Raw genomic sequence first — 26,977 nt, 5'->3', positions numbered from 1 at the left:
TCACCCAATGTGGGGCTTGTGCTCACAGGAAGTGGGGCTCGAGCTCACTGGATGCTTGAATTCCGAACCAAACCATAAGATCATGACCTGAGCTGAAGTCAGATGCTTAACCAACTGAGCCACCCTGGCGCCCCCAGGAGACACATTTTCAATCCAGAAGTGAAGGTTAATATCATCAATAACAGTACAAACTGGCATCTCAATGTACCATTACAATACACTGAGAACAGCACATCACCTTACAGAATTCTAACCAAAAATATTTAACCTGAAACTACAAAAAAAAAAAAAAATCAAATAAACCAAAATTAGAGACATTAAAGATAATTTGTCTGAAATCTTTAAAAAAATCAGTGTTATGAGAGAATTTTTAAAAAGGCAAGATTAGAGGAGACTAAAAAGATATGACAACTAAATGTGATGTGTAATTCTTGATGGGAAACTTCAGGGAAACAAAACAGACCACTACAAAAGTCATTATCAAGACAATCAGGGAAATTTTAATATGAACTATAGGTAGTTAGGACTACATATAAGATATATATTAGGTAATCAATGTGAATTTTCTTGATTGTGATAATTACTTGGGATTATGTAGGAAAAAGCTCTTCTGTGGGAAATACTGGCTGTAGTATTTAGAAGAAAGTATGGGATAGCTGCAAAATACCTTAAATGGTTCCAAACAAAGGAAAAAAAAGAAATAACTAACAATTGACAAATCTAAGTGAAAGATGTATATTAATTTTATATTCTTTTTAACTTCCTTGTAACTTCATATTTAAAAAAAAAACAGAATTACAAAGAATATTCCTTCTATCTTAACTACTACCCTTGGAAAATTCTTCAGACATTTTAGTTTTTTATACATTTGGTTCTGGATGTTGTTTTGTCTTCCATTCATGGGGCTGCAGGCAACACTGAACTGACAATTTTTCATTAATAACATGTTCGAATACATATGAATCAACAGTAGCCTGGGCTCCCACATACTGAAATTTGGATATAGTAAGTACAGGATGCAGTTTAGTATCAAGAAATTTAGAAAACTATTTCAAAGAGGTTTTGAAGCCAGTGATATAAAATTCACATTTTAGAAGGTTCCGAAAACTGAAGATGTGTGTGTTGTTGGCAGTTGATGGTGGTGGTGTTGTTATTGATTTTTTGTTCAAATGCATAAGTTACCCAGCTTCAGTCAGCTCTTTTGAGTAAAACTTTTCAGAATGATACCCAATTTGTGTTTTTAGAACTCCAAAGAAGTAAAATAACAAGGCAATCTCTTAATCCCCCATGAGATAATGATTTGGGAAATCAATAACAGGTGACATTCCATGCTCACTAAACGTCTTGGTAGCCAAACAAAGAGTGGTACAGGTCATTTGAGAAAAGTTGTAAGTCCTGAGAAATCACCGTCAGTTGTGTTTACAGAATCAAAAGATAAATTCAGTCGACAAAATCCAAGCGAGCATTTGTCTTGGGCAATAACTTAAATGTCACTTTCACTGCTACATAAGAGTTTTTAGTAGTAGTTCTACTCCAGCAATTCCCTTGTCCACATTCATAAACCCAACAAATAAACATGAAAGAATCTGCACTTTCAAGGTGTACATAATGTGAGTAGATACTGTGTGAAGGAAACAAAACAGCTTTTATTTCTTTAAGAAGGAAAAAAAAAAACTGAGAAGGGAAAACAGAAGAATTACATGTAGGCTGGCAGCATCTGGAGAGATAAGTATGCCACTTTTCCAAGTGAGAGCTTTCATAGCTCTTGTACATAAGACAACAGCTACGCCGTCTGCAATACTGTCACCTGGGGGCTTGTTAAAAATGGAGCTGCTGCATCACATCAACAAGTGTCAGGGCTGCTGGAAAAAATAGCAAGTAATTCAGTAAGTAAAGGGTGATGAGAGTAGAATGCAGGCCCAGAAATCCCGATTAAAAGCACACTGTAGAGGGCATTAAATGCCAGCTGAATGAATTGAAGTGACACTTAGGTGGTGATGCCAAGATTTCAAAAATTTCCAATTCAGTCATCCCAACAGAATGTCGTCTTATGGCTTTGATTTACATTTCTCTAAAGAGCAGTAATGTCCAGCATCCTTTCATGTGCTTGTTAGCTATCTGTATATATTCTTGGAGAATTATCTATTCAGAACCTTTATCCAATTTTAACTGGGTTATCTTTTTAGTATTAACTTATATTTTATTTTTTAATTTTTTAATGTTTATTTATTTTTGAGAGAGGATGAGACAGAGAGACAGAACTCAAGTGGTGGAGAGAGAGGGAGACACAGAATCCAAACCAGGCTCTAGGCTCCGAGCTGTCAGCACAGAGTCCAACACGGGGCTTGAACTCACGACTGTGAGATCATGACCTGAGCCGAAGTCAGACACTTAACCAACTGAGCCACCCAGGCACCCCTTTAGTATTAACTTATAAAAGTTCTTTATATATTCTGGATTCAAGTCCTTTATCATATTTACAAATACAGCAATTTCTTTAAAGGTAAGAAATGCATCTGAGATCAAATGGATAAATCACTTAGAGAACTAACTTGTGGTTACTTAAAACTTAGTTAAGGAGGTGCCTGCGTGGCTCAGTCAGTTAAGCACCTGACTCGACTTCTGCTCAGGTCACGATCTCCCACTTTGTGGGTTTGAGCCCCCTGTCAGGCTCTACACTGACAGCGTGGAACCTGCTTGGGATTCTCTCTCTCTCTCTCTCTCTCTCTCTCTCTCTCTCTCTCTCTCTCCTCTCTATGCCCCTCCCCACTCGTGTGCATGCTCTCTCTCTCTTTCTCTCTCTTTCTCTGTCTCTGAAATTAAATAAACTTAAAAAAAAAACAGTTAAGGTTGATTGGTTGTTTCTATTGTTTGAGAATTAGAGTAAAACTTCTAAAGTAATGCTTAAGATTCCAGAATAAATCACCAGTATGAAAAGTGAGGCATAAGTAGGGGAGGTATTTTCTTTCTAAGTCCTCCACCACAGAAACTGTCTCATTATCAAAGCCAGAGCTCTTGTCAACTCTTATATTTCAAAAATGTACTTTATTAAAGAAAGCAGAAAATTTTAACACAGGATATCAGACGTAAGCAATTCTTTCCACACATATTGTTACAATTTGATCTTAAATATTAATTCCCAAGGCCATTTCCTCTCTCATAAAACATTTTGTTTTCTAAGTTCGGAAGAAACATAGTGGTCTTTTGAGGCACTTTATTTCTGCCTTCCCTCTTTTGATGATGCCATTGAGTCTGACCTCTACTTTCATGAAAGGACTGCATGAACATGTTTGAAGGCAGAGGAATCTTACACAGGCATTTAGAAGTCACAAAAAAAATCTGTTTCACAAAGTCGTACTGGTTTAATATAAGTTTTGGAAAATGCCTGGGCCAAGAGAATTATCACGTTACTATTGAACTTTCAAAACAGTTTAAATTTGACTCGTATTATTTATGAAGGGAGCCAAAATGTTTTTGCTCAGAAACTTGAAATAACAATGAGAACGTATACTTTACTTAGTAAAGCTTCATTCTGACATTGCATGCCTCTGAGGATCCATTTCAATGAAAAAATACTCCCACAGAAATATTATAGGACTTAACATCAGAAGAAACTGTACTGCCTAGACTATAGAGAATTTGCAGTAAATACAGATTTCAGCAGTCACACATTCAGCTGCTTTGAGATGGCCCATCTTTACACAACATCTCACGTCCTGCAATCCACCAACCTAAACGGATTTCTAAAACAGCTGTCCCATCAAGAAACACAGTGGTTTGGTTGAAAATGCAATCACTTATATCTTTAGCCACAACCTGATGCATAGCAAATAGTTTTTCCATGTGCCCTTTTAGTTATACGCACATATGCAATCATAGTGTTGAGAATGACAGTCATACAAAGATTTTTTTTTAATTTTTTTTTTAACGTTTATTTATTTTCGAGACAGAGAGAGACAAAGCATGAACGGGGGAGGGTCAGGGAGAGGGAGACATGGAATCTGAAACAGGCTCCAGGCTCTGAGCTGTCAGCACAGAGCCCGACTCGAGGTTCGAACTCACGGACCGCGAGATCATGACCTGAGCCGAAGTCGGCCGCTTAACTGGCTGAGCCACCCAGGCGCCCCTCATACAAAGATTTAAACACTAATTACTGAATGATTATTGTATAGCAGGTATTTTTCTAAGAATCTGGCCCTTATAAGGTTACTCTGATAGCTATTATTATCTTCATTTTACAGATGAGAATATTGAGACACAAAAAGGTAAATTTAATTTCCTAAGATCACAAAAAGATTAAATATATCTGGCAAGAGGAGATCGAGAATGAACACCAGATCCCACTATTTTAACTACTAGAATAGCACAGACTCTCTAAAATGCATTCTTTACTAACCCATGGGTCCATTTGTCTAATTGTATTTACTTTAGGACAAATAATTTAACTACAGTGAAAACACTAAAGAGAAATGTAACCTGACGGAGTGTCTTAACCAGGGGCAAGTGGGGGTCTCATCATTCACTCAACACTCATTTAGTATCTACTCTGTAGTAGTGCTGGAACTGTACTTATAGCCCTGAAGGAGACGGACTGAAGACAGGCTCTCAGGGAGCTCCAACTGTGGAACAGGAGGACAGTGAATAAGACACAAAAAGTAATTATTTAACTTCAGGGCCATGAAGAAAATAAAATAGTTAATATGACAGAGAATACCAGAGTGGAGCAGACGATTTAAATAGTGTGTCAGAGTGTCAGATGGGGCGCCTGGGCAGCTCAGTTGGTTAAGTGTCCAAAATGGGCTCAGGTCATGATCTCCCGGTTTGTGGGTTCGAGCCCCACGTCGGGCTCTGTGCTGACAGCTCAGAGCCTGAAGCCTGCTTTGGATTGTGTGTCTCCCTCTCTCTCTGCCCCTCCCCCACTCATACTCTCTCTTCTTCTCTCAAAAATAAATAAAACATTAAAAAGTTAAAAAGTAAATAAATAAATAGTGTGCCTGAAAGGTCTCTGAGAAAGTAGCATTTGATTTGAGACTTTGTTTATGAAATGGAGCCAGACAAAGGCTAACCCAGAGGAAAAAGACTACAGGCAGAGAGAACTACGAGTATAGAACAATGAAGGGTAGAATATGCCTGGTGACAACACAGACACAAAAGAACTCAGCAATGAACTCAAGTCATAGAACCACTTTCAAGAAGTGTACATTCATGATCACAGAGGTTAGCCCTGATTCTTGTACCAAAACCATGAAGTAGATAAATGAAAGGTTACCACTTCCTGATGTTCCCACATGAATTAGAATTTAAGACTTGTAGGAAAACCTCAATCATTTGGCCAATCTTCCTGAAAACCAGTTAAGAGTGACCTCTGAATCATAAATGAGGGATCTTGAAGGTTACCATATATTTTCTGTCTACAAAAGCAACTCATTATCATGTAAATAGCTAAACCATTATCTCTATGCATTTCTGAACACAATAGAATAACATTAAATAAATTAATATTGGCACCCATTATCATCATTATATTGTTCTACTTTTTCTTTTTCCCATCTATCACCTTGTAAATATACTATGTAATTTACATATACTGCATTTTCTACCAATTGACACATATAACATAAGCTTCACAAGTACTTGGGGAATGGTCTGCTTTGTTCACTGATATAAGACTTTGAACAATGTTTAGTCCATAATATATAGAAAGCAGTGGAAGAGTAAACAAATGAATGAATTGATGTGTAATTATGTTCAATGACTGGAAATTTAATTAAAAGTGGTTTTGTGTTTTTTTGTTTATTTTATTTATTTATTTTTTATTTTTTTTTTTTTGGCCATTGGTGGTGTGATTTTTCCCAGAGTGGCCTAGTGTTAGACCAGGTTCAACTTAAGAATAACTTAAGTGGGGCACCTGTCTGGCTCAGTCAGTTAAGCATCTGACTTGGGCTTGGGTCATGATCTCGCAGTTCACCAGTTCAAGCCCCGCAGCAGGCTCTGTGCTAACAGCTCAGAGCCTGGAGCCTGCTTTATATTCTGTGTCTCCCTCTCTCTCTCTGCCCCTCACTCGCTTACACTCTGTCTCTCTCTCTTAAAAAAAAAAAAAAAAAAAAAGAATAACTGAAGTTATTCTCAGCCTTAATCATTTATGACGAGTCAAGATCTAACTTTGAAAGTTGTAAAAATGCCATACTGAGTAAATATTTTGTTAGTAATTGTTAGCATTAAAGAAATGTTTTTTAGGAAAACAAACAAAAAATTTTACTTTCAACTAATCTATAAAAATTGTGTAGTCAGATGGATGAATTTTACATTTTTATTAATGTTTGCTCATTCAGACTAGAACATGCCTGTGGTAATTCAGTCTTCAAAAAGCAAGTTTAACTGGGCAAATTGTAGAATGATCTCTGAAAGTCTCTTTCCTTTGTGTCTGTACTTGTATCCACATGCACATAACTTTATGTAGATTACACATGGGGTGCTTCTATAAAGGGACATAAATATTTTCATAAAATCTCTAAACTGTTTACATGTAGAAACCTTGGTTTATACAGTTTAAGTAACTATCCACAAAAACCACCTAGTACTTGACTTCAGTATTCACTAGAAAGGGAATATTTATCTTAGAATCGCATAAGTCTCTATGAACATGTGACATTCAAAACATTAAAAATAACAGAATTTCTAAGAGAAAAGACTAAAGTAAAAGCTACTAGCTCCCCAAAATTACAGAACAAGGATTAGAAATGGAGAATGATGCCTTGATTCATCTCATGCCTTTTGGCAGATGTATCTGGTACTTTTCTTACTTTCTGTTGATAAAAAATGACATCTGTAGAGACAACAGCAGCTCAAGATAATATTTAAATACAAATCTCATCATTTTCATGGACATCTTCAGTGGCTTATGTGATGTTGAAGGTAAAAATGTCTTCAAAATTATTAATCTATTTTGCCAAAATTTTCAAAAATAATAATTCCTTAAGATCCACTGACTGTTATTGCTATCAGCCTTAATTTAAGTACAGAGTACTGAAATAAAATAACATATAAATCTTGCCTAATAAAGCCCTATTATTTTAGCAAGCAAATGAAAAAAAAAAAAAAACTCAATCGATACTTACCCAACGAATAAAAGTGTATGGAAATCTCATTGAAAAAAAAAATAACAAAAGGAAACTTTTATGTCAAATTGAGACCAATCCTATATTAATCAAAATAATTTGAGAAAGGGAAGGGATAGACAGTGAGGCTTATGTTTGACTACAAAGATTTTTTCATATTTTTCCCCACCTAATCCTCAAACAACACTTCAAGGAAAGTATTATATAACATTGTTAAAGATGTTGAGCCTCAGATATAATAAACCCATTTTCTCAGCAGGAGAATGACAAATGCAAGACTTTAAATGTATTTGACTTATTATGAATTTTCAACACTACTGACATTTTTCACTTACAATTTTTAAGAGAAAAGGGAATGCCAAGACACAGAATTGAGAGGTTTCTGATTAATTAAGGTCTTTGAATAACTGATTTTGTTACTAAAAATTTTCATCCCAATCTTATAAAATATTTTTAAAAATTCTTATGATATTATTTGTACTACCTAGTGCTGAATTTTCATCAGATCTGACACAAACTCTATTTTAGTAAACAGCAAGCTGATGAAATTAAATTCATGTTAAAAGCAGTCAGTGTTTGCCACAGGTATAGGGCAAAGATATTTCAAATATTGATTGCGAACGGCAGCCTGGACTCCTGCACCGAAGAGAAGGATAAGTCCTCACAGGAACAGAGTAACATAGAAATGTCTGCCATTGGGACATGGAAATCACAACTGAAACCACATAAACTAAGCACCTGTTATCACTGTTTTTATATCTCAGAATGAATAAGTGGGTAATGAGAATTCTAATAAATTACTGCGGGGGGAGGGGGAGTGCTTCTCAATATAAACCACAGAAAGGAACCATGGATTACTTCATTTCTACAAATAGGGCCTATTTTACAATGTTTATGAATGTTGAACTGTTTCCTGGGGAGTAGCAAAAGACACAGAGGTATACTCTCAACCTTCTTTTCCTTTTTATTTTTCTTTTTAAGTTTGTTTCTTTATTTCAAGTTTTTATTTAAATTCCAGTTTCTCAACTTTTTTCAACAGACTAGCAGTGTTACAGGAACTCTTTATCTGCGCATCTTTTATTATGAAAGTTACCCAAAAGAAGAAACTTCTACATCCAGGCAAGTGTCTGATGAAATTCATCAAGAGAGACAGAAAGACTGAATCCTTTCTCCTACCTCCACCTCCTCTGCCCTGACCCACAGTTTTGAGTTGCTTTCTGAGGACCTGTTCCTCCTGAGTAATTAATACAGAGAATTCCAGACCTTCAGGAACCTCAATAGGTAACCATAGGAACATTTATAGAAAAAGAGATATATACAGATGTACTAACAAAAAGTCCCACAGACCAGTTTTGACATTACATCTCTCTGAAGACTCACACTGTGTTAACTATTCATCAAATTGTCTGAATCTTTTCCTCCACCACAGGTCCTCACAGATTCTGTTAAGTTTAACCTAAAGTATATTTTTCATATTTTTCTTTAACTGCAGAGTTTTTAAGAAATAACCCCTATCTTTCTCTTGATTCATATAGATATATCTCATAGATATGCATACCTGTATTGAAAAGCTATATTTAGTGAATTCCTGCTGATTTCCAACTAGGTGCTAAAAGCTTTTATATTACATATAACCCTCATAACAATTCTGTATGGTAAGCAAGATTAAGATATATATTTTTCAAAGGAGAAAGCTGTGTCTAGAGAGGTAAAGATTGTAAAAGGTACAATTGGGATTCAAGTGCACATCTGTCCAAAGGCTCCCAGTTAAGCCACCTGCATATTCTGGATAAACTACTGTATTCTGTGCTTTGATGATATAAACAAAAAGAACATGGCATCTGACCTTTGCCAACCTTCTGTATTTTCCAAGTACCCTCTCACCTCCAAAGGCAGGGTTCTAGCTAATATAATTTCTTGGGACTGGCACAAGGGAACTTTCATAGTTTCATGACCCACTATTGTAAATTTTCATAAATGTCTGAAGTATACTTTTCCTACCCACATCCACAACTTTCAGGATCGCATGGGGAAGAGACATTCTGAAGATGGTTAGGAGGTATCTTCTAAAGCATAAAATAACAAGGAGTATAGTGAGTATCTGAGAGATATAGTAGAGAAAGAATGAAATGAGGGCTTAAGGCAAAGCAACATGATGTATTATAGTCTGGGCCATAGAGGCATATGAATGTGGGTTCTAATCTCACCTCCACCATTCAATAGTTTTATGGCTTCAGATAAGATAGCCACACACGCAGAGAAAAAAAAATATTCCAATTTTACATTCATCATTATATACATATGTCTACACAACTTTCAAATAGGTTATAGCTGTAATTGACTCTTTGTATTTTTTTTTTTTGCCAATTTAGGAGTATTATAATGGATGCAATGCATACATATTTTGTCTATTACACCATCCACTGTCATATTTGTGAAAATTCCCTCCACCCCAGACGGCTCCTTCTAAGGCTACTTTACTGGGATCTGTCACTACTCTTACTCCGTAAACTGTATTTTAACTTTAAGATTCCATTATGGGTCCAGTTATCTCCTTCACATACTCCCCCTAGGCTGATCTACCTCCAGTGCTAGAACCAACAACCTAAGATCCTCTACCAACCTTACTGAAATGAAGCTCTAGTTATACCTCAGCACTGGCTCATCCTCCTTTTGTATCCTTTGTTTCATTGCACATATAGCTTTCTCTTTCTGAAATATTATTTCCCAATTTTTAAAACTTCTATGAAGCTTTTATTTATTCTTCGTTATTCAGCTCTAATATCATATCCTCTGGAACTATATCCTGACTTTTTCTTGCAATATGTTTTGATCCTCCAATGATTATATTTCCAAAGACAAAGCTTAGGGATATATTCTAAAAATAGAACAGAATATTTGAAATCTGATCAGTTTTGAAAATCCAGAAATAGAATGGCCTACACAAAACAGGCAGCACCACTCTGAATTATAGCAATGGTCACAGAGTGACACCCATGCAATTATGGACATATTAAAATTTGCATTTTTCTTACTTACTGCCTCTAGCCCAAATTCTTACACTCACTAACTGCTTTGTAGATGTCTATTGAAATTAATTTCAATGCTGCCCTTTTGGGTGGAGCTAGACAAGAAACGTCACCTAACTTTATAAGCAATCAACACCAGATATTTTGTTAATGAGGCCAGTGAATGTTAGATATAATTATAAACATCTGGTTTGTCCATAAATAGTATATAGCGGTCCTCTGCTTATACTAACACAAATATGGGAGCTCATAACCTATGCTCTAGAGAAAAATGATCTCAGCTTGATTCCCAAGAGTCCCTTTTCAGTTGCTAATACAGAGGCTTCTTGGATGCCTGATCTTGCTACTAGGTATTCTTGCATCATCTTCTGGTGAACCTTTCTTGGAAGATACAAGTTGGCACCTAAAAGAATAGAGCTGAGAGCCCATCAAACTTATAGAATCAGCATAACTGATCTGTGCCTACTGTTAATGTGCTATTGTTATAGCACAATTTGACCTGAGACTTGATTTCATTGTAAACCAGTAGCAAGGCTGTAAGGAGGAGTTCTTATCATCAACCTTTCATTGTTGGAGCCTCCTGTATCTACTACAGAACTAATCATTGTATGTAATGAAAACAACTTATATCAGTTCTCTACAAAGAACTCCTCTTATTTATTTCATTGGGGCTATTTGGCCACTTTTTGAGACCAGAGTAAATATCTTTAACTTTCAAACTCAACATCTATATGTCCAGAATATACCTAGCATTATGGAATTTACCCAATATGTTTATTGGAAAATTAAAGGACCTGCCTGAAGAAAGACTTATAATTTAAAAGATTATTCAAGGTCACTAGAAAACTACATGGATAATTTAAAAAAAATTAAGTTGTGTTTGTCTTACCTGAATCCAGCCAATCATAAGAGTAGGTTAAAGCAATATTTATGAAAGAAGCACATGACTTGAACTCCTTCCCTAGGATACAGCTGCCTTTCTTCTGTTCCTTGGCCACAGGCTGCATCTCATACGCTGAGTGTTTCACAGATGAGTATCGATGGCAAAAGAGAAACCAGAAGCACTTTGATCATTTAGTTTGCCTACATTCATAACTACAACTATAATACCTGTTCTACTGTTAAATATTCTTTCCAATTTATAAGCTAAGTGTTAAGCATTGCCAAATACTGGGAATCAGTAATTTAAAAAAATGACTCATTAGACCCATTCCATAGATGAAGAAAATGAAATACAGAGAGATTAAGTGATTAATCTACACAATACTTGGGTGGTAGTTTGAAGTGGCATTCTCCTTCATCTTCCTCCTAGTCTATTGCTACTTCTACAGTATCACAGATTTTTATAGTTGTGCTCTGAATATATCAATCCTACCCTATGAAGAGACTTAAAATCTAATTAGAAAAAAATGCATTATTATTGTGTACCTTGGTTTTTAGTACACTCAAACTCCCTAAAAATCCACTGTACATTTTAATCATTGTGATTTACTGACGCACAGTATTGAATAACATAAAATACTCAGTTTCTGAAGAAAGCCAACACTCCCCCAGATAATAGTGCCTTCTATGTAGCTCTTCTTTTTTCATCAAGAGCCATGGCAAAATGGAAAGATTAAAATCTAACCACAAATGCTGAAGAAAAGAGAAAAAAGAAAAAAGAAAAAAGATCTGAAGAAAAGAGAAAAAAAAGATACATAAAAAAGTATTGGTTCTTATAAAAAAGAAGCTTCAGATAAAATCAAGATTAAGTTGGTAAATTCAGGGTTGACCTATATCATTTGTACAATGTGCCATATGTTATGTATTGAAATAAGAAACATTTTGTTAAATAGATTTAATGTGAGTCCTTGAGATAACATAAGAACTTCTCAAAAAGATAGAAATAAAGTACATGTGGAGGTTAAAACAATTAACTTTTAGTCTGAGCATATGGCATCAGACATGTGGCTTTTGGGAGAACTGTACTTTAGAGAAAATTCACAAACCTTTGCACCGATTTCTGCATTTATGATTACGGGAGTTCCCTAGGGTTTTAGACATATGCCTTATGAATATAAAACATCTACTCATTAAGAAAAATAAATGAAAGCAAAGGTAAGAATAGTCATGATAGACTGGAAATTAGGAATTTTCAGTTCTTTGTGGAATATTCAAGGAAAGCTATAGCATAAGTATGTTTTGTTCCTGTATTCATTAAATACATCTTATTGAATTGATACTGTTAAGCAGGAATTATACTAGGCACTGGCGTAAAGCATGAACCAAAGACCCACCTTGTGCACATGATAATTTCTGGAAATCATACTACTTTTGTCATCATTTGGTTACCATCTACATTCCTTGTTATTTATTATTAAGTTGGAGTTCTAAAGACAAGAATCTTCTTTCTCCATATATGTACCACACAGTGCATTGCACAAATAGTCACTCATTAACTATAAGTAGCAGGAATGAAAGTCTTTGCTCTCCACCATGCCTGAGAGTAGAGGCCATGTTTCCTTCATCTTTAAATTAAGTACATATTTATTCCATAATTGCATATTTGTGCAACGTCTCAGACTTAAAAGGTGCTCAACAAATTCTGTGAATTTATAAATAATATACTGTAAATATTTTGGAATTTGTACTTCATCCTACAATTTTTCATCCTTCTCTCCATTTTTCTATGATGAAGAGTTTGCTTTTGCATAAGATTTAAAACATGCCATGTAATTTCATGAGTAACATAAATGGCTACCTTGCTGCATCGTGTGGTGTGCCAGAGCCACTATGTAACAATGACCAGCTAGGTGGTCCAGAGACTACTAGAAGGTACAGGCGTCCTGGAGCTGATCCCTCCAGGGAAGACTTGCTAGATGACAAAGAGACTTGCTGACAAGTGTAGGAAAACCACACCTGGCCTTTATAAGCTGTTACGAGGACTTCCAAATGCCATTGTGTTTGGCAGCTATGCCAAGAACAATCCACTGGAATGAAAAGACCCTTTCTCTTGCTATGGCCTTTCAGTTCCTCCAGAGTTATTTCCTGACAAAGCTTAATACCAAGCCAATGTGCAAAGGAGGGATATTTTCAATGTCCGAGTCTGATAATACAAAACAAGGCATAGAACTATAGATTTGTACCTGAGAAGACAATACATTCGCAACTGGCAGAAAGTATTTTGACAGACTTAGAAGTCTCACCTCCAGGGTAGGTGATGAAACCTATGGCTGAAGCAACCATCTTTACTCTTACAACCAGTCTTGCTGGACAATGCTACTCTTGATGCTTTCATATTACGTAGATACTCTTGTTTTTGGATGACTATTGAATATCCTTGATGTTTATGCTACAGAATCTCAACCTATCTGTGCTGATAAAACATTCTAGCCCTTTGTTTTTAATAACAGATGTAGAATTCACTGGATTCACCACAATGCCAAACCACAATTTGTTTTCCATTAAAAAAAACAATGGGGAATTAGACTTCTCTTTCAGCAGTCTTGGGTGACTGAGACCGTAGCTCAAGAATCCTTTAGGAGACAAGAGATGCCACACTGCAAAGTTTATTCATGAACTTGTAGTCCTTAACCATAATTATTTTAGAAATATCTCCAATGCTGTTACCATTCCTGTGAGAAAACTCAAGAAACTCTTCTGAAGGATTTTCTCTAGATTGCATTATCCCGATTGTTTGATGTAACGTATTTTCCAAACATTTTGGAAATAATTAGAAGTATATAATAGAGAAAAGGAGAGGTTGTGAGGAAGAAGAAATTGAAGGATGTGTATATAAATGATACATAAACATTTTTGCAAGGCATCTTTAAAAGAAATAGAGGAAGTTGAAATAAGGTATACTAAGCTAGGTGAAACTTCATTCCTGTTATGAACAGGCATTAGACCTGTCATATATGGGTTTATCAAAGTAAATTGATTAATTTATACATTCATCACATATTTGCTTTTTGGTTTTGTTTGTTTTAGTTTCCATGTGATCCAATTACAATTCAGACTACTCTTCATTATGCCTCATTTGACCTAGGTTCACTACATACATTATTTTCATATCTTGACAACATGGTAAAAAACGTGAAAATAAGCCTGCATATTTCCATAATAGGCACACATAGTTGGCCACTGAAAAATTTAGTTAATATGGGAAATAGCATGATACTTGGAAGCACATTGTATACATGGATTGATCGAATTGATATTTAACTCTTCCAGCACCAAAGGGCAATGAAAAGAGTATATGTGGAGTCTGGAAGAAAGTTTGAGTTAAAATTAGTTTTATGGTCTCTTAAAAATATGAGCTTTGACAGAATAATTAACTTTTCTCAGATTCAAATCCCTCTTATGTAAAGAACAAATAATGAGAATGTACTAAACCAAAAATTGTAAAGATTAAAGAAATTAATATATATCTATTTCCTTTGTACTCCAAAAACATTAGTCCCCTGCTTATTGAATATATTTATGCTTCATATATAATAATTCCAGTGTTATCTAAACCTGTTACCTCCCAGTCTTTTAGGCAAGCTGTTCTCTTCGCAGGAAAAACCCTTCACCCTTTCTGTTTCCTGACTCACTCCTTTTTATTTTTGGTGCTCAGTTCAAACATCGATCTTCCTCCAGAAAAACTTCCTATGACCCTGTATTTATTAACATATTCTCTCTCTGCAATCCCATAGCATGCTGTGCCTACTTCTCTTTATACATTTTTTGTTGTTTATACATTAATCACTGACATAACTTCTGTCATACCTTCTAAACTATTTCTTCTTGGTAGTTAACATTTTACACTAATTTATACCCCATGACAACTACAAGGACAGCTATTTTTTCAAACATATAATATATAATGTTTCCAATTCTACTTAAAAGTACATTTATTAATTTTTTAGAAACCAAATTGTCCACACATTGAGTTCTTTTCCACTGAAGGATAAGGGGAACTGGAATGTATGCAACCCCTAATCTAAGCCCCTGAAGGCCTTTGCTTCTGCTCCTGTACTGCCATCTTCTGACACCATCTGTGTTTGCTGCTGGGGGCATTTGTCTCCTCTGAGCCTCTTTTCTTCATTGGCTGGAAACCTAGGCAGCACCGAGGAATCTAGCAATGTCTTTGTTATTGGAAGTGATGTTATGTTTTAGTTTCACCTGAAACTCAAGACTTCCTGAGTTTCTGATTCATTTCCTGAATGGGAAAGGCTAGGTGACTGTCAAAATTTATCATAGGGTATTGCAGCAGGACCAAAGTTATTAAAATGAAAATCTGCTGCATTTATTCCCTTGACAAGTTTGTAGGTGCTTTCCTAAATCAGGGGGCATAGATTATAGTCCATTTTTAACTTTAAAAAGTTACTAGTCTCTAGGGGCGCCTGGGTGGCTCAGTCGGTTGAGCGTCCGACTTCAGCTCAGGTCATGATCTCACGGTCTGTGAGTTCGAGCCCGCGTCGGGCTCTGTTGACAGCTCAGAGCCTGGAGCCTGCTTCAGATTCTGTGTGTGTCTCTCCCTCTGCCCCTCCCCCACTCATGTTCTGTCTCTCTCTCTCTCTCTCTCTCTCTCTCTCTCTGTCAAAAATAATAAACATTAAAAAAAATTTTTAAAAAGTTACTAGTCTCACATCTGTAAAATGATAATCTTGGAAGTAATTGCCATCAGTGACTTTCACAGGCATCAAAGTTTTGGGATTCTCTTTCATTTTACAGTATATTTCATTCTAACTTACATAGAACAGTCCACATGATACATAGATGTTACTTTATGAATAAATACTGATGGCAAAACATGGTCACATGGCTAATTTCATGCACACTTTAAAGTTGTGAAGTAAGCAAGGACGCTAATGCCTTTTGCATTTTACAGTTGAAAGAACTTGCACATGGATTCAAGGCTAAAAACAAATTTTGGCTGTAAACCCTGGGTATTTCCTTTCTTAAATTACTTTCATCCATGAAGACTACATAAAAAATATACAAAGATAAATTTTTACAAAAAATGGTAGAACTTATGTATATATAAGAAAAGATATGATTTTGAGTCCATTCCAAAAGATAAGGCAGTAAAACATCTTTAATTAAAAATGATTTACTAGAGGAATGAATATATATACAAATCACTTCCAGTTCTATCTCACTATAGAGAAAAATAGTAGTAACATTTCCTAAGGGAAGAAGATGCAGAATATGTGATCTATAAATCAGATAATTCCTTATTATGAATTACTTGTATAGAAATCAAGGGAAATTGATTATCAGTACCCATTATAATTAATTAAAACTAAGTTAATAAAGGAACAATAGGGTATATTGGAAACCAGTTATTGAACTTTCAAATTCCAAATATTTTATTCATTTCCTGAAAGAAAAATGATTTTCAGATAACTGAAAGATCTCAATTGCACTGCTTGGTAATAAGACAGTAGATGTTCCTGTTTTGTTTCAACCATACAGTTTCCTTAGTGTGTAGGGTCAATTAATATAATTTATTTCTGTATGATTAAACATAATGAAAGGTCTCTGAGATGCTGGCACAAAATACCTTTCACAAAAACAAAAACAAAAACGGGGAAAGTAGGATTCACATAGCAGTCACTGTTCCATAGATATTCTGAAATATATCTGGCTACCACTCGCCAATCTGTTGATTAGGGTGCCCTCCTACTCTGGCAGTGATTCTCCATGGCTTTTGGCTCTAGTCCCTTGGCTATTGGTTCTGTCCTCTGATTCACCCTTCCTTTTTCATTAGAAATTACCAGTGTTTACTGCTAGGTAGTTTCCTCATTCAGCTTTCTAAATGTATTAAATTAAGGGCCCAAAGACCTCTTTAATTTCATATGGTTTCTGTACTTTTAGTACTAACTTATAGAACATCTATCAGCACCTAGCACCTTTTAAAATTTTGTAAGAATTCTATCAATCTAATTTGGATTTCCTTGCTTAAACAAAAGTCACAACCACAAATCTTATTAAGACACATCCTTCTCTACATTGGCTTCCCAGTGCTGATGCTATGAGACAACATCCTTATGATTCTTAAAAGCTTTATCGTTTAACAGAGTGGATGTGATTGGCATGCAAAATCATCTTTAGAGAATAGTTTTCTGTCTAAATGTTTCTATGAATGATTGCCTAATATCTTTCTGATGTCTATAAAACCAAAACAGTACAAAACAGTACAAAATAAAACAAAACAAAAATACACACACACATACATACACACAAAAGTTAGAATAGTTTTGCCTTGGATTCAGTCTTTGTCCTGAAACCCTTCTGCTTTTGAGAGATACTGAGAATAGGAATCTTTAATTCTGGTACTCAGCATGTCCTTCTTTCATTTTATTTAAGAGTTAATTCTTGGGGCACTGGGATAGCTCAGTCAGTTAAGTGTGACTCTTGATTTCGGCTCAGGTCATGATCTCAGGGTTCATGAGTTCAAGCTCTGCGACAGGCTCAACACTGACAGCAAGGATTCTGCTTGGGATTCTCTCTCTCTCTTTCTCTCTCTCTCTCCCTCTGCTCCTCCCCCTCTCATATGCATGCACATTCTCTCTCTCTCTCTCTCTCTCTCAAAATAAATAAATAAACTTAAAAAAAAGAGCTCATTCTTTAGCACATCCTTCTCACATCTTATCATAAACAACAGGAGGAAGTTAGATAGCACTTTCAATTATCCTACCTAGTAATCTCTTTAGCTAGATCACCAGATCCATTAGGGATATTTCCTATTTTCCATGTTACTCCAAAAATGTTGCCAAATGTCTGCCATTAAAGAACAAAGATCCCATTTCCTCCAGCTTTATAACATTTTCCTCTCTTTTAAGCACAAGGTCATTTAAGCTTTCAATATTACTTACCTTGATGCTCCTTAGGCTTCCCCATTCTCCTTGAGGCTTTTCAGATTTCTACCCGCCACTCAGTCTCAAAGCCAAAGTCATGTTATGGTAGCACAAAGTCCTAGGTACTAAAATCTGTTTGAATTATCATTTGCTACATATCACCTCAGATATTGCATATACTGGATTTCAGAGTCTTCCTTGGCCTCGTTGTCAGGCAGAGACTGAGTATGTGCTCTGTAATCAAGGTATCAATGATTCTGGCCAGTATAGTTACCACGATATCTGCTTCTTGGTTTTCAGATATGAAGAACCCACATGACCATGACTCTATTCCTTTAGTAATTCCTTAGGTACTAAAACTTCAAACTCACTAAACCTAAGACTGTAGGGGACTGGAATAAAGACAATCTTGGTTCAGACCTTATACTTCTGGTCTGAGCTATGCTAGTATCTAGCTCTCAGAGGTCACTTTAGGAGTAGGTCCTTGCTAGCCAAGAAGGAATTGGGGAATTGGGAATTCAAAATTCTCAGCCTTGGGGCGCCTGGGTGGCTCAGTTGGTTGAGCGTCCTGCTTCGGTTCAGGTCATGATCTCGCAGTCTGTGAGTTCAAGCCCCACGTCAGGCTCTGTGCTGACAGCTCAGAGCCTGGAGCCTGCTTCGAATTCTATGTTCCCCTCTCTCTCTGCCCCTCCCCCACTCACTGTCTCTCTCTGTCTCAGAAATAAACATTAAAAAAAATTTAAACAAAAAACAAAAAAACAAAATTCTCAGCCTTGTGTGTCCTAACCAAATGTCCTCATTCCATGCCTCAGAGTCTCACTCTGTCTTGCTAGTGTCATTACTTTATTGCAGGAGTCAGCAAACTTCTGTAAAGAGTCATATATTAAATATTTTAGGTTTTTCTGGTCTGTGCTCTCTATTGAAACTGCTCAATTCCACCATTAGAAAGCATGAATTGACAATATCCAAACAAATGGTTATGGTTATATTCCAGTAAAACAAAACAAAACAAAAAAATGTTTAATAAAAGCTGTTGGTGCATCAGATTTGGGCAGTGGTTTGCCTACTTCTGTGTTAGTGTAATGGATGTGTTAGGCTGAGTATTTAACAGGTGTTGAATCTAAAAACTTATATTCTGGACTTGGGATTGATTTTCAACCATATATACTGTTAGAGATAAGGCACTTCTAAAAATTGCTATATAGGCCATCCAATTTTCCTCTTGCGCTCTCATTTGGACATTGAAAGCTCTCTGCCTGTTCTTTTCTTGATGTACATACTCTAGTTTTGTTAAAAACTGCAACACATGTTTCATTCGCTTTTAATCATCATTATTAACCACAGCAACTAGGTGCTACAGACATTTAATTTCTCAAAACCTTGCCTGCCACCTATAGTACATTCATGACTGGCTATATAATTGATGGAGTCCAGTGCAAAATAAAAATGCTGATTCAAAAAGCTTGAAAAAAAAAGTTTTTCTTTCTTCAATAGTTTCTCTCTCAACTGTCATGTAGATTTTTATTTGGTATTAAGTATCACATTGGCTCAGGCATGGGGAATCTGTGTATGGGTGTATCAGTAAGGTTCCCAGCAGGAATAGAGACTGCCCACTCAAAAATGGCCATTAAATAAATTCAAGGAAAAGACTGCAATGTTTTGGGACAGAGTTAAGTAAAAGTTACAAGGGAGGGTTAAGCACTCTGATGAAAGCTGGACTAGGAAAGAGCACCACTTTTAAGTCAGAGGGACAAAGACAGCTGTCTTCAGAGAGAAACTTTAGTTGTATAAATATCAATAAAAGCTGCAGCCTTCAGTGGAGGAATTCGTCCACTGCCAACCTCATACCAGGGAGGAGAAAGTTGGCAGAATAGCGATCTCTACCACTCTTCCCTCTACCCTTTAGTCTCCCACTGGTGCCTCCCATTTGCTAACCAAAGCACTCCAAAAGGTAGAATTCTTAAGGATCATACTTTTGAGGCACAGAACAACATAGAGTGGGTTGTAAAACAGAAATAACAGACCAAACAGAAGACACAAGGCAAGTCATTTTTCACTTATGTGCCTACTGTTGTATACATAGCAGAGTTGTATACAATATGCAAACAAATGGTTATGGTTATGATGATTATATATACACATATATATATATATGTATATATATATATATATTCCAGTCCTATCCAACCACTACTAAAAATATAAAATAATAATAATAATAATAATCTGTGGATTAAGTATGCTGAAATTTGAGATTTGTTGTCATGCCAACAAATCCTCAATGATTTTCATATTCTAGCAATTAACACTTAAGAATCTTTAACTGGGAACTAACTGTTAAACTAGCCCACAATTCATATGCATCATAATGGGGTTGATTTGAAGGAAAAATAAGCTTTGGAGTCATTTGTCAGGAATAGTTTTTTTTGTTATTTCCTTCTTACAATAACAATATTATTGGTAGCATCATTAGTAATAGATTAGGCACTAAATTGGATCAATTCACAAAAATTTTCATGGCAGCAATTTGAAATGGATTGTCAGAAATCATGCTCCACATATTCTCATAGTATGCCAGAATCTTTCCACAATTACTTGGACTACAATAAAATAAAGAAAAAATGGAAGACATTTGGAGGACAAAACACCTCACGAAAAAATACAGATTGTGATTACTTAGAATATTTATCATACTCAAAGACAATCTGAAGAATGATTGTATATTCTAATACCATGAATGTGAATCAATTTACTCAGCATTCACTGAGTGTCCAACACTGTTCTGGTCTGCTTGAAGTACAGAGAAACGGTTACATATTTCTGCTCAAAAGCTGATTAACTACCTTTCAAATTGTTTAGAAAAATAATCACTTCTTCATCAGTCAGGGTTCCTATTTGAAAACAACAGGAGCCACCTCAGTTCAAGTAGAAAAGCAATTTATAAGACAGCATCACAAAATCTCAGAGATGAAGTATTAAGTTTATAAGCTATCCACCTAAAGAAACAATAAAACTACACTGCTGGAACTGGGCAATGGACACCTAAACCTCAGTCCCTCACCCCCCAGATCTTTATGGTTTAGTCATCAACATCACTAGAAAAAATGGATTTCTCAATTTATTGGGTTCTTCACATTGGTTTCTCTTGAATCAAAGTCAAACACTGGGGTCTTTGATGGGTGGATCTAGGTTTTTGTGTCTGCTTTTCTAACTGCAAGAAAGACTGAAAAAATGATGTTCTGGCTTCTTTCTTAAAAGTTGGGAATGGTACACAAATAAAATTATGGCAAATACTAAGACATTGGAAAGTCATTACAAAAAGCCTCTGCATGATAAAATAATGTGGGCTAGGTTTACTTCCATATGAAAAAACCAGGAAACAGGACACTATGTGTTAAATAATTATTTTAAACTTTAAATAATATACTTCTAAATAACTCATAGTTCCAAGAGAATTCCATAAGGAAAATTACAAACTATTATGAACTAAATAAAAATGAAAGAACAATAAACCACAATTTACATCTACATCTAACATAGTTCTTATAGAGAAATTGATAGATTAAATGTTTCTATCAAATAAGAGGAAAGGTCCAAAATCAATACTCCAGGCTTTTACCTCTTAAAAAAAGCTAGAAAAACAAGAGTAAATTAAGCCCAAAGAAAATAGGGGGGGGGGGGGAAAGAAGTGAAAAGAAGAAAATTAAAAAAAAAAATAGGAAATGGATTTTAAAAAAATGGCAAAAATCATTAAAAATTAAAGCAGTTATTCTGAAAAGATCAGTAAATTGGGTTTGTAATTAAAATCTTTCCAAAGAAAACATTCCAGGCCCAGATGGCCTCTTTGGTCCAATCCATCAGACATTTAAGAAAGGAGAATTATCAGTCCTTCTCTAAACCTTTTAGAAAAACAAGGAACATATCCAAACTCATCTTATGTGGCTAGCATTATGATATCCAAACCAGAACAAGATATTTCAAGAAAAAAACACTAAAGGCTGATATTCATCGTTAATATGCAGAGAACAGTCTTAACTAAAGGTTAGCAAACGGAATCCAGTGATAGATAAATAGATGATAGATAGATAGATACATAGATAGATAGAAAGAAAGAAAGAAAATACATTGGGACCTAGTGAGTTTTACCAGAACCAAAACGTTGATTTACCAATTAAAAATGAATGTGTGTAATTCACATTAACAGAATAAAGGAGAAAAAAAACATGATTTTTATCACCTTAATACATATAGAAAACATTTACTAAAATCAGTACCCATTTATAATAAAAATTCTCAAAAAGCTAACACCAGAGAGAGATTCCTCTATCTGTTATGGGGCATGTATCAAAATAAAATGTAACTCCATACTTCATGGTGAATGCTTTCTCCTCTATGATCAGAAACAACAAGATGTCCACTCACCTGTTGTAGTCAACATTGTATGAGAAATGATAGCCAAAGAAGAAATAACTGTCAGAGGTTTAGGGGAAGGGAATGATGAACAGACAGCAGGCAGGGGATTTTTCAGATAGTGGAAATATTCTGTATGATACTGTAATGGTGGATACAAAACCATGGAAGGTATGATGCACATAAATTGTAACAAATGCAGCACTCTGATGCAAGAGGTTAATAACTGGAGAAAGTGTGTAATGGTGCAGGATGAGGGAGTATATGGGAGTTTTCTGTATGTTCTGCTCAATTTTTCAGTACACCAAAAAGTACTCTAAAAATATATTAATATGTAACATAAATATACATACGAATATAAAAATGTATAAATATACGTGTAAGTATATAAATATATACAACTATTAGAATGTTATATTTTTAAAGGGGTAAAGGATATTGCTTCCTACTATTCACATTTTCAAAATTATAAGTTAGGGGAAATACTTGGGAATATACGAAGAAATCTGTAAAATAACATTTAAGAAGACAAAGTAAAATATGAATAAATTAAAAAGGGAGTTATGGTCTTGGAAAAATCGAATCCTTTCATAACCCTGCTTAAAATCGTCACTAGCTTCCCACTGCTCCTAGAATAAAGACAAAATTGCTTAACAAAATGGATGTGGCCCAGCGTAGCCCTGAGCAACCCCCTGCCTCTTTGTCGTCACGGCTGTACACTGACGGACTTCCCAACACTACCATCTCTACTCTCTGGAATCCAGTTATACCTAACTACATCCTAACACACTGGAAGGTAATGACTCTCCCAAACTTCTCTCTCCTGCCGACATTTGCACGTGCTGCTGCCTCAAGCTGGCTAAGAGAGGCTGAGAAAGAGATTTTCATGCTCTGTGTTCGTAACTGTTCCCGTGTAACCCCTCTTGCGAATTTTCTTTGTTCCCCAAGTCTGGGTGATGCGTTTTTTTAGCATCCTGTCTTCTCCAAAGTTCTATAAACCTGAGAAACGGATCCGTTTTTCATCCTCAGACTCCGGCACTGAAGTCTAACACACACTATTTACATATTCAATAAACAGACCAAATTTTCCATTTTCTTATATCTGAAATAAAAGGAGTAAGATTATATAATATATTGGCATTACCATGGATTGAATAATGCCAAAGCGAGGAAGAACCTTTTTCTTTGCTCTCCTCTGGTCTGAGCATCTGACGCCCTCTTGAATCTGGAGATGAGAAACTATAGTTCCCATGACCCCTCCGCATGTCACGTGGCCAGCTCAGCCTACCCACAAGCAATCTGGACTCCATTTCCCAACATGCCCCGGGATATGAGCCTCTACAGCACTGCCCCCACTCTTCCCACCCCACCCCCCACCCCGCCAGCGGTCTGTTCCACTCATTGTTTCGGAGATAGCCAAGCAGGCTGAGTGGCAGCAGATGTGAGAGGGTGGTGTATCGGTCGTTTGTTCTCTGTGGCCTGACGCGTCTGTGGTCTGTGCTGGGGCTGCATGGGCCCAAGGACCATAGATCTGATCCAGGCTGCCATTTGTGTGAAGTTGGAGCACGGGAGCACCGTGGTGCTGGATCTGCTCCGTGAGAGTTGCAGCTAGGGGATCCCACCAGGCAACAAGATGCTTTTCCACAAAGCCATAGCAAATTCTAGCTTAAAGGGATTGATTTGTTCACATCGCACGGTTCAAAGAGCTGGCCAGCCTGGTGCACGTCTTGGCCATTCACGTGCAGACCCACGCCCGATGGAGGGAGAAACTTAACTGGACTTGAGCCTCCCCTGTCTGGGTGGGGGCAAAAAACTCGAGGAACTCCCTGAACCCCAAGAGAGGTGGAGGACCACGCTCTGAAAAGGCCGGTAAGAATAAATTACTGGGGCCTTTTTTCCCCCAGTCATGCTGGGGATTTGTTAAGGGTGAGGACCGCTGGGCCGAATTCCACTGGCTTATATTTATCAGAAATAGCAGTTTATTCAAGCCAAAGCCAACAAAAGGAAAGGGCAGAATCATTCACCACTGCTCTTGCCCTGAACTATTCAGGAAGGACTGCCCAGCTATTCCATGTTTAAAGGTGACTGAGGAAACACACCTGTCCTGATGAGTTGGACACAATCTAGTATTTTAATCAAGGTGTCTGGGTGGCTCAGTTGGTTGAGACTTCTTGAGACTCTTGATTTCAGCTCAGGTCGTCATCTTATGATTGGGCCTGCAATGACTGGGTGCTGGGTGTGGAGCCTGCTTGGCTCTCCCTTTCTCCCTCTTCTCTCTCCCTCTCTCTGCCCATCCTCTCTCAAAATAAGTAAATAAACATTTAAAAAATAATAAAATCAAAATGAAATAGAAATTATTGTATGGATTACAAATAACTAAGTAAATAAGTAAAAAAAATGTATACAGATTAGAAATAAAGTGACGCTTCAGATGACAATACTCTATAGAAAGTCTCAAGATATATATAAAAACAACTAAGTCTAATAAGATAACGTTATCAGTCTCACAAGATTCAAAGAAATATACAAACTTTAATTGTATTCTTATATGTAAGTAATGTATAGTTGAAAATTGAATTTATATACCATTAACAATAGCATCTCTATATATTAAATATGTATAATATGAATACATGTGTTAAATACTTGAAAAATCCAGAAAAATATGAGCAATATGTGTATGCTGAAATCTACAAATTATTGCTGAGAGAAATTAAATTTTCATTGTAAATTGATCTATAGAGTGAACGTTAGCCCAATTAGAATTTCTAGAGGTCTGTATTTTTCACAAATGGACAAGCTGAAATCATAATGGATATGGAAATTCAAGGAACATAGTATGGCCAAAACAATTTTGAAAAAGAACCACAAAGTAGAAAGGCTTACACTATTTGATTTCAAGATTTCCTGTAAAGCTAGAGTAGTGAGAAGACTGTGGTGTTTATGTGAAAATATGCAAATACATAACTGGAGCGGAATAGAGAGTCCAGAAATAAACCTATAGGTTAATGGCCAGTTGACTTTCAACAGAGAAGCAGGGTAATCCAAGGGGGGAAAGATAGTGTTTTCAATAAATGGAACAATCCATAATCTCATAAAGAGGAACTATATAAAGTTGAACGTGGACCATGTCATAGAGCTAAAACTGCAAAATTTTTAGATGAAAACATAAAGGACGGTATTTGTAAACCTGAGTTATGCAAAGATTTCTTAGGAAACAAAAGGTATGGGTGATAAATTGTTAAAATTAGATTGAGTCAAAATTTTAAACTTTTTTAGAAGACACTTTTAAGAAGATGAGAAGTCTGGAAAAATAAATTACAACTTATATATAAAAGACTAATATCCAGAATATTATATAAACATCTATACATCTTCAACAAAGAATATCTACAGTTGGAAAATAAGTATAGTAAGGGCCATCAACATCATTATTCATTAGGGAAATGTAAACTAAAACCACAAGGATATATATCAGTACATCTACTGGAATGGCTAAAATTTAGGCATGCTAGCCAGGATGCAGAATAACTCTATCTCTTATAAAGTGCTGAAAGGAATGATATATTCTATAGCCACTTTGGAAGCCATGTGCTAGTTTCATAGTAGATTAAATATTCATTTACAGTACAAGCCAGTAATCCCACTCCTAGGTATGTACTCAAGTAAATGAAATATGTCCACCTAAAGACTCATTGCATGAGGGGCACCTGGGTGGCTCTGTCGGTTAAGCGTCTGACTCTTGATCTTGGCCCAGGTCTTTATCTCATGGTTTGTGGGTTCGAGCCCCACATCAGCCTCTGCACTAACAATGTGGAGCCTGCTTGGAATTCTCTCTCCCTCTCTCTCTGTCTCTGCCCCTGCCCCACCTGTGCTCTCTCTCTCTCTCTTTCAAAAATAAATAGATAAACTTAAAAATTAAAAAAAAAAAAAAGACTCGTTGCATGAATATTTATGGTGACTTTATTCAGAATACCTCAAAACTGCAAATAATCTAAATGTCCATCAGTTAATGAATTGAAAACCAAATTGTGGCAGATCATACAATAGAATACTATGCTGTGATAAAAAGGAACAAACTTCTGATGCATGGGAAAAGGTAGATAAATCCCAAAGGCATTGTGCTAAGCACAAGAAACCAGACAAATTGTCACATAAAATATGCCATTTATACTGCATTCTGGGACAGGAAACAACTATAGAGACAAAAATAAGATCAGTGTATGCCAAGGTCTAGAAGTGGTGAGAGGTGATTGATAGTAAAAGGGTGTGTGGGGGGGGGCGGTGATGGAATTACTCTGTCTCCTTTGTAATGCTTATTTTAAGACTGTTTACACGTATTAAAACATTAAACTATGTACCTACAAAGGATTATTTTTATGCATAAAAATTATAACCTTGTTAAATCTGAATTAAACTTTCAAAGACAATAGTGTACTGTATCTCAAAGATAGTGTGGGAATATAGGAAAGGCAGAAGAGGGAACAGGTAGTCAGGAGAGACATCCCAGAGATGATGCTTGAGCTGGGTGTTGAAGGATGACAGGGAGCCACCTAGTCAGGTAAAGAAGTAGGTGGAAAGACAGGGTGCTTAT

This window comes from Panthera uncia, chromosome D1, assembly GCF_023721935.1.
Source record: "Panthera uncia isolate 11264 chromosome D1, Puncia_PCG_1.0, whole genome shotgun sequence".
In the NCBI taxonomy this organism is placed as follows: Eukaryota; Metazoa; Chordata; class Mammalia; order Carnivora; family Felidae; genus Panthera; species Panthera uncia.
The sequence above is the reverse complement of the archived record's forward strand: the minus strand, read 5'-3'. Positions refer to the sequence as shown.